Source organism: Xenopus laevis, chromosome 1S (genome assembly GCF_017654675.1).
Source record: "Xenopus laevis strain J_2021 chromosome 1S, Xenopus_laevis_v10.1, whole genome shotgun sequence".
NCBI lineage: Eukaryota > Metazoa > Chordata > Amphibia > Anura > Pipidae > Xenopus > Xenopus laevis.
In genome coordinates, this window is record NC_054372.1 from 201,160,084 (window position 1) to 201,171,986 (window position 11,903).

Genomic DNA, 11,903 nt, shown 5'->3' on the forward strand with positions numbered 1-11,903 from the left:
TGTCCCATTGATTTTAATGGGGACATTTAAACTGCTGTCATTCTCACACGTTTAACGCCAGTGTCCCCAAACTTGTCACAGTTGGTCACTGAGGGACTAAGGGTAAAGGTTTGGGAAAGTGGGTGGAGCCACAAACAGCCAATCAGGTTACACCTGGTAAATGTCATTGGTTTATAGTAAACTGCTCCTTTCTCACGGCATTAATTGCAGGGTCCCCACACTGTGCAGAGTTAGTTACTGGGGGGCTGCAGTTCATTGTTATACAAAGTGGGTGGAGCTACCAACAGCCAATCAGGTTTCACCCTTTGAATATCAATGGTTTAAATGTAAAACTCTGCCATTGTCACACTATTTACACCATAGTTCCCATACTCAGTGCTGTACCATCTGTCAGTGTAGAAAAGTGCCCACAGAGAGGATAAGCCTTATAATATAGAGACATTAAGTGCCATGTAGTAAGAGACACAGTAAGAAGGAGGGCCCTGCCCCAAGAGCTTACAATTGGGTGGATAACATACAGAGAGATATTGGAGGACAAAAGTACACTGGGTCTGGCCATTGGCCGGGGACTGGACTACATTATATAACATTCTGATCTTTATGAAGAGATTGAGAGAGTGTTCCCTGCGAGGGAATTCGGGGCTGGAATCCCAGAGGAGAGAGAGACGACATCACGTAATAACAGAAACACATAAAAACTCATGAATTCATTTGCAATATAACATTTTATTTGTACATTACACAGTTTCACAGTTACAATATTAATGACAATCCTCTCCCATTCCCTTCCATGGGAAACAAAGCAGCACCAGGGGGTGGTACAGGGGCAATTCATAGAAGAACAGGCAGAGCCAGACAGACATGGACCTAATGAGGGGCGGGGCTATTCAAAGAATGGAAAAGAAGGTGGAGCCATACAGGCATGTACCTCCTTAGAGGTGGGGTTATTGAAAGACTAAAAGGAAGAAGGAGGCGGAGCCTTACAGGCATTTACCTCCTTAGGGGTGGGGCTATTCAAAGAATGAAAGGAAGAAGAGGCAGGATACCGGATTTCATCTGTGGGTGAGGATATTTAAAGAATAAAAGGAAGAGGAGGTGGCGATGATGTACTCTGGGTGGGGGCATTGGAAGAACAGGTGGGAAGCCAGAAGTAGTGCTATTTTGGGAGACAGGGCAATTCAGAGAGATAGAGGAAGGGGGAGACGTTACAGGTGTATCCTAGGGGTGGGGGCTAATTTCAAGAATGAAGGGGGGGGCCATAAGGCATGTACCACTCCTAGGGGGCGGGGTTTCAAAGATAATAAGGAAGGAGGAGGAGCATACAGACATTTACTCTTTGGGGAGGGAGGTGATTTTGAAGAAGAACAGGTGGAGCAGGCCTAGTGCAGGGGGCGGAGGGGCTTAGAAGTCAGTGCTATATTGGGGCAGGGGCATCAGAGGATAGGGAGAGGCGGAGATACGGCATGTGGGTCCATAAGGGTGGGGTAGGTGTCCAAGATGAAAAGAAGGCGGGACATACGGCATGTATTTAGGGAGTGTTTTGAAGAAGAACAGGTGGGAGCAGCAGTGCCAGGGGGCGGAGCTACAGGCATGTACTTTTAGGGGCGGAGCTATTCAAAGATTAGAAGAGGGAGGAGTTAGCTACAGGCATTTACTCGTTAGGGTGGACGAGAAGCGGTATTGAGAAGTAAAAGAAAGAGAGGAGTAGGAGCATAATGAATGTCCGAAGTCTTAGGAAGGCGGAGGCTATTTAAAAGAGAGAAGAGAGGTGGAGGGGGAGCCTAATACAGGCGTTGTACGGTCGTAAGGGCGATGGGAGTGATTGAGAGAGAAGGGGTGGGAGCGTCAGTAGCATAGGGGCGGAGCATACAGCATGTGCTGCCTGTAGGGGGGGGCTATTCAAAGATTCAAGAAGAGAAGGGGCGAGACCTAGGAGCGGCGTGCATAGGTTGTGTAGTAAATGAAGTCGTTAGGGCACGGGAGTTGATCTTAATAGATAATGGAGACCATGGAGGGGCGCCTATCCGGTGTTCTGAGGGGTAGGGGAAAGTTAGATTAATTGACGTAGGAAAGGGAGAGCCGAGATTGCTCGAGAGGGAGTGAGCATTACAGGACTATTGCTTCGTGGGGGCGGGGTATTCGAACAAGAGTGTTAAGATAAGAGGAGGATAAGGAAGAGAATACAGGGCATTGTTAGACATCCTTGAATAATGATGAGGGGAGGTGATTGATAAGAAGAAAAAGAAGAGGTGGAGTGGTGGAGGATAACAAGGTCTGTAACTGGCTTTGAGGCGGGAGGGCGACTATTTATAAGAAGAAAGATAGAGGAGGCGAGGCCAATCAGGCATTTAAATGCCTGAATGGTGTGGTGGGCAGGGAGTAGATTTGAAAGAGAACAGGTGTGGGAAGCCCAGTGCCAGGGGGGGCATAGCAGGATGTAATTTAGGGCGGGGTATTCAAGATTAAAGAGGAGGAGGGGAGCATATCAGGTGTACTTTAAGAAGGCGGGGCTTTCAAAGATAAGAAGCAAGGAGGAGGAGCCATAAAAGACATTTACTTTTGGGCAGGGGAGTGGTTTGAAGAAAACAGGTGGAAGCAGCAGTGAGGGGCAGGAGGGCTTAGAAGTCGTGCTTATTTTGGGGCACAGGGATTCCAGAAGATAGAGGAAGAGGCGGGCATGGCCATGTACTCATAAGGGATGGGGGCTATTCAAGAATGAAAGAGAAGGGGGCATACAGGCTGGTATACAGAGTTATTACAGTAATACAGAGTTTATATACAGTTTATACCAGAGCAGTTTATATACAGTTTTATACAGAGTTTATATATACAGTTTATTACCAGAGTTTAATAGACGGTCTATACAGAGTTTCTATACGTTTATACAGGTTTATATACCATTTAATAAGTTTATATTACAGTTTATACAGAGTTTATTATTATACAGTTATACAGAGTTTCTATACAGTTTATACAGAGTTGATATACAGTTTATACAGAGTTATATATTCTGTACAGTTTATACAGAGTTTCTATCAGTTTATTAACAGAGTTTCTATACAGGTTATATACAGGTTTCTATACAGTTTATACGAGTTTAATTGTACAGTTTATACAGAGTTTCTATTACATTTATTACAGAGTTCTATACTTTTTATACAGGTTTATACAGTTTATACCAGAGTTTAATATACAGTTTATACAGAGTTTCTATACAGATTTCATATACAGAGTTTCTTATACATTTATACAGAGTTTATATACAGTTTATACAGAGTTTCTAACAGTTATATTTATAACAGTTTATACAGAGTTTCTATACAGTTATATACAGCAGTTTCTATTACGAGTCTATACAGAGTTTATATACAGTTCTATACAGAGGTTTCTATACAGTTTATACAGAGTTCTATACAGTTTGTAACAGAGTTCATACAGTTTATACGATTTCTATACAGTTTATACAGAGTTTCTATTATACATTAATACAGAGTTTATATACAGTTATACAAGAGTTTCATACATTAATACAGAGAGTTTATATACAGTTATATACAGAGTAGTAAACAGTTATACAGAGTTTATACAGTTTAATACAGAGTTTCATCAGCTTATACAAGTTATATACACGTTAATACAGAGTTTATATACAGTTTCATACAGAGTTTATATACAGTTTATACAGAGTTATATTATACCGTTTATACAGAGTTATATACAGTTTAACAGGTTCTATACAGTTATACAGAGTTTAATATACAGTTTATATACAGTTTATTAATTACAGTTCTATACAGATTATATTACTACAGTTATACAGAGTTTTACTTATACAGTTTATACAGAGTTTATATACAGTTATACAGATTTATATTGTACAGTTTTATACAGAGTTTCTATACAGTTAACAGAGTTTCTATACAGTTTATACGAGTTTCTATTACAGTTTATTACAGAGTTATATTGTACAGTTTAATTACAGATTCTCTATACAGTTTTATACAGAGTTTCTATACAGTTTATACAGATTTTATATACAGTTTATACAGAGTTATATACAGTTGATACAAGTTTCGATACAGGTTATACAGAGTTTCTATACAGTTTTACAGAGTTTATATACAGTTTAGCACAGAGGTTTCTATACGTTATACAAGAGTTTCTATACAGTTTATACAGAGTTTTCTAACAGTTTTATACAGAGTTTCTATACAGTTTATACAGAGTTTCTATTATACAGTTAATACAGAGTTTATATACATTCTATTACAGCAGTTTCTATTACAGTTAATACAGAGTTGATATACAGTTTATACAGAGTTTATATACAGTTATACCAGAATTTCCTATTACGTTTATTACAGACGTTTATATTACGTTCTATATACGAGTTTATATTATAACAGTTTTACAGAGTTTATATACAGTTATACAGAGTTTCTATACAGTTTATACAGAGTTTATATACAGTTATATCATCAGATTATATACAGTTTATCAGAGTTTATATTATACAGTTTATACCAGAGTTTCTCATACAGTTATACAGAGCTTTATATACAGTTTATACAGAGTGTTTCTACTACAGTTATACAGAGAGATTTTATATTGTACTAGTTTATACAGAGTTTTCTATACAGTTTATACAGGAGTTTATATTACAGTTTTATTACAGAGTTTCTATACCAGTTTATACAGCAGTTTATATTGTACAGTTTATACAGAGTTTCTTTACAAGTTTAGACAGAGTTTCCTATACAGTTTATACAGAGTTCTATACGAGTTTACAGAGTTTATATACAGTTTATTACAGAGTCTATACAGTTTATACAGAAGTTTTATACAGTTTATACAGAGTTTATATACAGGTTTATACAGAGTTTCTATACGTTTATACAGAGTTTCTATTACAGTTTATACAGAGTTTCATAGCAGTTTTATATCAGAGTTTCTATTATACAGTTAATAACAGAGTTCTACTATACAGTTCTATACAGAGTTTTTCTTATACAGTTTAATACAGAGTTTATTACAGTTATATACAGAGGTAAAGAGTTTATAACAGGTATATACAGAGTTTCTATACAGTTTATATAAGTTATATAACAGTATTACAGAGTTTATATTACAGTTAATACAGAGTATTACAGTTTATACAGAGTTTATATACAGTTTTATACAGAGTTATGATACAGTTTATACAGAAGTTTATATACAGTTTATACAGGTTTCTATACAGTTTATACAGAGTTTCTAACAGTTTATACAGCAGTTTCTATTATTACAGTTAATACAGAGGTTTATATAGCAGTTTTATACAGAGTTCTATACAGTTTAATACAGGTTTGTATCAGTCTATTACAGAGTTTAATACAGTTTATACAAGAGTTTCCTATACAGGTTAGACAGAGTTTTATATACAGTTTAACAGAGTTTAATATACAGTTAGATACAGAGTTTCTTTACCAGTTAATACAGAGTTTATATACAGTGTATTACAGAGTTTATATACAGCTTCTATACAGATGTTTCTATACAGTTTATACCAGAGTTTATATACAGTTAATACAGAGCTTTCTATAACAAGTTAATACAGAGTTTATTATTATTACAGTTAATTACAGAGTTCTATATACAGTTAATTACAGAGTTTCTATTATACAGTTAATACAGAGTTTCTATTATACAGTCTAATACAGATTTTCTATTATACAGGCACAAGTTACACAGTAGTTGAGAGTTGAAGAAAGACACAAGTGAATGGTGTGTAACTGTAGTGAGCCAGAGGAAGGAAGACAGAATAAACAACAGCATGCCTCATTACACTGGGATTACAGGTGGTCTGTAGCGCCAGATGCATCAGTTCAACTCTTCTGTCCCCAGTTATTTGGTCACCACCACATGTATCTCTGACATCTCTTTCCCCACAGCTTTGTCCGCACTTCTGGCCGGTGTCTGGGGAATCAACTTACAGCAACTTCCAGGTCAAGAAGATTTCCAGCCTAAGAGACAGCGGCTTCTCTGGGGCGACACTTCACTTGCAGCATAAGAAAGAGGTGAGCGGTGCAAACAAAGAATGGGGATGGGGGGTATTGGGGTAAACGGGTATATATACAGTATACAGCAGTACTTATATACACAGCACCAGGGTGAGGAAGTCAAATTGCCATCAATGTCTCTGTGCCGAGTACAAAACAAAAACTGTGGGACCGTGTTTAGCCAATAGCACAAATAACAAATAAATACAAAAATGATACCTATGTAGCGCTGTAATACATTGAGTGGAACCGTCTCTATAATCAGCTTACTTTCAAATATATTTGTGCCACGGTTGAGACCGATTTTCTCAGGTGCAAGCCCTCGCAACAGTGTGGAGGCAGGGTGTAGTGCAACTGTAACAATGTGCTAATGCACAAATGGGCGCCAGTGGTTTACAGCACAATCCACAATGGAGTTCATAGGACATATAGTACATATAGTACAAAGGATAGCACATATACTCACAGCACTAAAGAACAGCTAGATCCCTGCAGGCAAGGGGAAAGTTACAGCAGTAGTTAAGCAGCAATTGAGAAGCTACTCCCAGCTTTCAGCCTGTACCCTAAGTGGAACCCAGGAGAAATTCTATCATCCCTAAGTCTATGCACTTCGTTCCTACTTCTGGGTTATCAGTATGCGGGATCTGAATCCCTTGTCGGAGTATAGCTATCCACTTTACTAGGGCCTAAGCTCCTAGGTTCCACTGCCCATTCCCTACCTGCCTGCTGGGTAAGGGCTAAAGCAATGGACCCAGAGCACATGGTTTCCTAGACCTTTATACTGTAGCACAGTGCCATCTACAGTACACTGTGAGAACTACAGGGGCTTACATAAGCAGAGCAAGGGCACAAGTCCCCATCAGGACCCATTTAGGTATCTAGAACCTTAAGGATGTGCCTGCCAATATTATGTGAGGGTGTCTAAATTGTCACATCCCTGCACCTATATGGGCTACCAATAAAAATACATTGCAAGCCACTCAGCAGAGACATTACAGGGAGTTGCTGTAGGTTTTGCGCACTTTAGTTTATTTCAGCAGGAAAATGTAAAGTTAGTGTGTCTCACAATGTAAGTGCGGCGGTGCCATGTAGTGTTGGGTAGTTTGTTCAACTGAACTGCAGAACTGCAGCTCCCATACTGTAAGTACAGTCTTTGTGTAAGAGCGTTGCATGCTGGGAATAAGTTTATTATGCTGGGAATAAGTTTATTATGCTGGGGACCCGGTACCATATCATGGTGGGGTTTCCTATTCTAGTGAACAGTAGGCAACATTGAGGGAGAGGGATACCCTGTGCCACCTAAAACTGTCACTCCTGCTCTCTGTCAGCCCATCCTTGAGGTGCAGCTGTGGCATCTGGACTCTTGGCCTAAAGACAAACCTGTTCCACAGAACCCGGGGGCCATCATTAGCCTCATTGGCAAAGTGGAGCGGCTGCAGCAGCAGGACAAAGAGAGTCATGTACTTGTGATCTGTAGGTAAGTACCCCAGCAGGGGGCAAGAGAGGTTTATTCTAGTGATCTGCAAGTACCACAGGGAATAGAGAGCTGAATCACATTTTTGGATGGCAACCATAAGCCAGAGCCACTGATGCCCCCTCCTACTGCAGTCAATAGAAAATGACCTGCAATACTCACTATATATTCTAAATGCCCCATATATTCTGGTCATTATGTGAAAATATTTAGTAACTAATGAGGATTGTCATGGAGGCGAATAACATCCCATCTCTATATATTCCCAGTGATGGGGCAACCCGGTCGGGCATTTTCTGTGCTGGAAGTTTAATATGTGACCAGATCCGCAGCGATGGATTCCTGGATGTTTCCCAATCAGTGAGATCCCTCAAGAAACGGAGAAGACAACTTATTCCTAATGTAGTAAGTACATACTGTATATATGTGTCCCCTGTATAACCCACCCTGCAGCCTTGTGCCTTTATATGGTCACAGAACAACCCCTATATCCTTATCATTTACAGTAGGGGGTACATTATCCCTTATAATACATGAGTGATACTCAGAGTTCCCTGTATAACTCAGCCTGCAGCCTTGTGCCTTTATATGGTCACAGAACAACCCCTCAGTGACTTCTAATATCCTTATCATTTACAGTAGGGGGTACATTATCCCTTATAATACATGAGTGATACTCAGAGTTCCCTGTATCACTCAGCCTGCAGCCTTGTGCCTTTATATGGTCACAGAACAACCCCTCAGTGACTTCTAATATCCTTATCATTTACAGTAGGGGGTACATTATCCCTTATAATACATGAGTGATACTCAGAGTTCCCTGTATAACTCAGCCTGCAGCCTTGTGCCTTTATATGGTCACAGAACAACCCCTCAGTGACTTCTAATATCCTTATCATTTACAGTAGGGGGTACATTATCCCTTATAATACATGAGTGATACTCAGAGTTCCCTGTATCACTCAGCCTGCAGCCTTGTGCCTTTATATGGTCACAGAACAACCCCTCAGTGACTTCTAATATCCTTATCATTTACAGTAGGGGGTACATTATCCCTTATAATACATGAGTGATACTCAGAGTTCCCTGTATAACTCAGCCTGCAGCCTTGTGCCTTTATATGGTCACAGAACAACCCCTCAGTGACTTCTAATATCCTTATCATTTACAGTAGGGGGTATGTATTGTCCCTTATAATACATGAGTGATACTCAGAGTTCCCTGTATAACTCAGCCTGCAGCCTTGTGCCTTTATATGGTCACAGAACAACCCGTCAGTGACTTCTAATATCCTTATCATTTACAGTAGGGGGTACATTATCCCTTATAATACATGAGTGATACTCAGAGTTCCCTGTATCACTCAGCCTGCAGCCTTGTGCCTTTATATGGTCACAGAACAACCCCTCAGTGACTTCTAATATCCTTATCATTTACAGTAGGGGGTACATTATCCCTTATAATACATGAGTGATACTCAGAGTTCCCTGTATAACTCAGCCTGCAGCCTTGTGCCTTTATATGGTCACAGAACAACCCGTCAGTGACTTCTAATATCCTTATCATTTACAGTAGGGGGTACATTATCCCTTATAATACATGAGTGATACTCAGAGTTCCCTGTATCACTCAGCCTGCAGCCTTGTGCCTTTATATGGTCACAGAACAACCCCTCAGTGACTTCTAATATCCTTATCATTTACAGTAGGGGGTACATTATCCCTTATAATACATGAGTGATACTCAGAGTTCCCTGTATAACTCAGCCTGCAGCCTTGTGCCTTTATATGGTCACAGAACAACCCCTCAGTGACTTCTAATATCCTTATCATTTACAGTAGGGGGTACATTATCCCTTATAATACATGAGTGATACTCAGAGTTCCCTGTATAACTCAGCCTGCAGCCTTGTGCCTTTATATGGTCACAGAACAACCCCTCAGTGACTTCTAATATCCTTATCATTTACAGTAGGGGGTATGTATTGTCCCTTATAATACATGAGTGATACTCAGAGTTCCCTGTATCACTCAGCCTGCAGCCTTGTGCCTTTATATGGTCACAGAACAACCCCTCAGTGACTTCTAATATCCTTATCATTTACAGTAGGGGGTACATTATCCCTTATAATACATGAGTGATACTCAGAGTTCCCTGTATAACTCAGCCTGCAGCCTTGTGCCTTTATATGGTCACAGAACAACCCCTCAGTGACTTCTAATATCCTTATCATTTACAGTAGGGGGTATGTATTGTCCCTTATAATACATGAGTGATACTCAGAGTTCCCTGTATAACTCAGCCTGCAGCCTTGTGCCTTTATATGGTCACAGAACAACCCCTCAGTGACTTCTAATATCCTTATCATTTACAGTAGGGGGTATGTATTGTCCCTTATAATACATGAGTGATACTCAGAGTTCCCTGTATAACTCAGCCTGCAGCCTTGTGCCTTTATATGGTCACAGAACAACCCCTCAGTGACTTCTAATATCCTTATCATTTACAGTAGGGGGTATGTATTGTCCCTTATAATACATGAGTGATACTCAGAGTTCCCTGTATAACTCAGCCTGCAGCCTTGTGCCTTTATATGGTCACAGAACAACCCCTCAGTGACTTCTAATATCCTTATCATTTACAGTAGGGGGTATGTATTGTCCCTTATAATACATGAGTGATACTCAGAGTTCCCTGTATAACTCAGCCTGCAGCCTTGTGCCTTTATATGGTCACAGAACAACCCCTCAGTGACTTCTAATATCCTTATCATTTACAGTAGGGGGTACATGATCCCTTATAATACATGAGTGATAGTATAATTTATAAATAGAACAGTGTATATAAGTGCAGGTCAGTACACACAGTGAATGTATAATGTTCTGCAGGATCAGTACTCGTTCTGTTACTCACTGGCTAAGACTTATTTGGACTCCTTTGAGACCTATGGGAATTTCCAGTAGAATTCCGGAGCTGTTGGACATGGGAGAGAACCAGGAACTGCCGGTCAGTCTGACCTGAGCCGCACTGCTGACATTTAGTTCTGTATATCTAAAATGTTCTATATATTTCTAACCAATAACAAATAATATTGTAGAAAATAAAGACATTAAATTATAATAAAGTTATTTTATGGATTTAATTATAAGATGTTGTTAAAGCCTTTAACTAATCAGTGTAATTGTCTCATTAATTCTGTTACATGAACCTTTGATTAAATGAACAGAACCAGATCCAATGGCTGCAGTTCTTCCATATGAATTCTATGAATCCCCCTTATATATTTATATATAGTGATCATATCCCCTTATATATTTATATATAGTGATCATATCCCCTTATATATTTATCTATAGTGATCATATCCCCCTTATATATTTATATATAGTGATCATATCCCCTTTATATATTTATATAAAGTGATCATATCCCCTTATATATTTATATATAGTGATCATATCCCCTTATATATTTATATATAGTGATCATATCCCCTTATATATTTATATATAGTGATCATATCCCCCTTATATATTTATATATAGTGATCATATCCCCTTATATATTTATATATAGTGATCATATCCTCCTATATTTATATATAGTGATCATATCCTCCTATATTACATATAGTGATCATATCCCTTATATATTTATATATAGTGATCATATCCCCTTATATATTTATATATAGTGATCATATCCCCTTATATATTTATATATAGTGATCATATCCCCTTATATATTTATATATAGTGATCATATCCCCTTATATATTTATATATAGTGATCATATCCCCTTATATATTTATATATAGTGATCATATCCCCCTTATATATTTATATATAGTGATCATATCCTCCTATATTTATATATAGTGATCATATCCCCTTATATATTTATATATAGTGATCATATCCTCCTATATTTATATATAGTGATCATATCCCCTTATATATTTATATATAGTGATCATATCCCCTACCTTATATATTTATATATAGTGATCATATCCCCCTTATATATTTATATATAGTGATCATATCCCCTTATATATTTATATATAGTGATCATATCCCCTTATATATTTATTTATAGTGATCATATCCCCCTTATATATTTATATATAGTGATCATATCCCCCTTATATATTTATATATAGTGATCATATCCCCTTATATATTTATATATAGTGATCATATCCCCTTATATATTTATATATAGTGATCATATCCCCTTATATATTTATATATAGTGATCATATCCCCTTATATATTTATATATAGTGATCATATCCCCCTTATATATTTATATATAGTGATCATATCCTCCTATATTTATATATAGTGATCATATCCCCTTATATATTTATATATAGTGATCATATCCT

The 11,903-nt window shown here is 38.0% G+C and overlaps 1 long non-coding RNA gene across 1 annotated transcript; it reads left to right on the top strand.

The window, feature by feature from the left end:
- Positions 1-5,935: 5,935 nt before the first annotated feature.
- On the top strand, positions 5,936-10,762 carry LOC121398738. Its single transcript, XR_005964475.1, has 4 exons — positions 5,936-6,056; positions 7,367-7,515; positions 7,782-7,917; positions 10,401-10,762. It is a non-coding gene; the product is annotated as an uncharacterized LOC121398738 (long non-coding RNA).
- Positions 10,763-11,903: the final 1,141 nt, after the last annotated feature.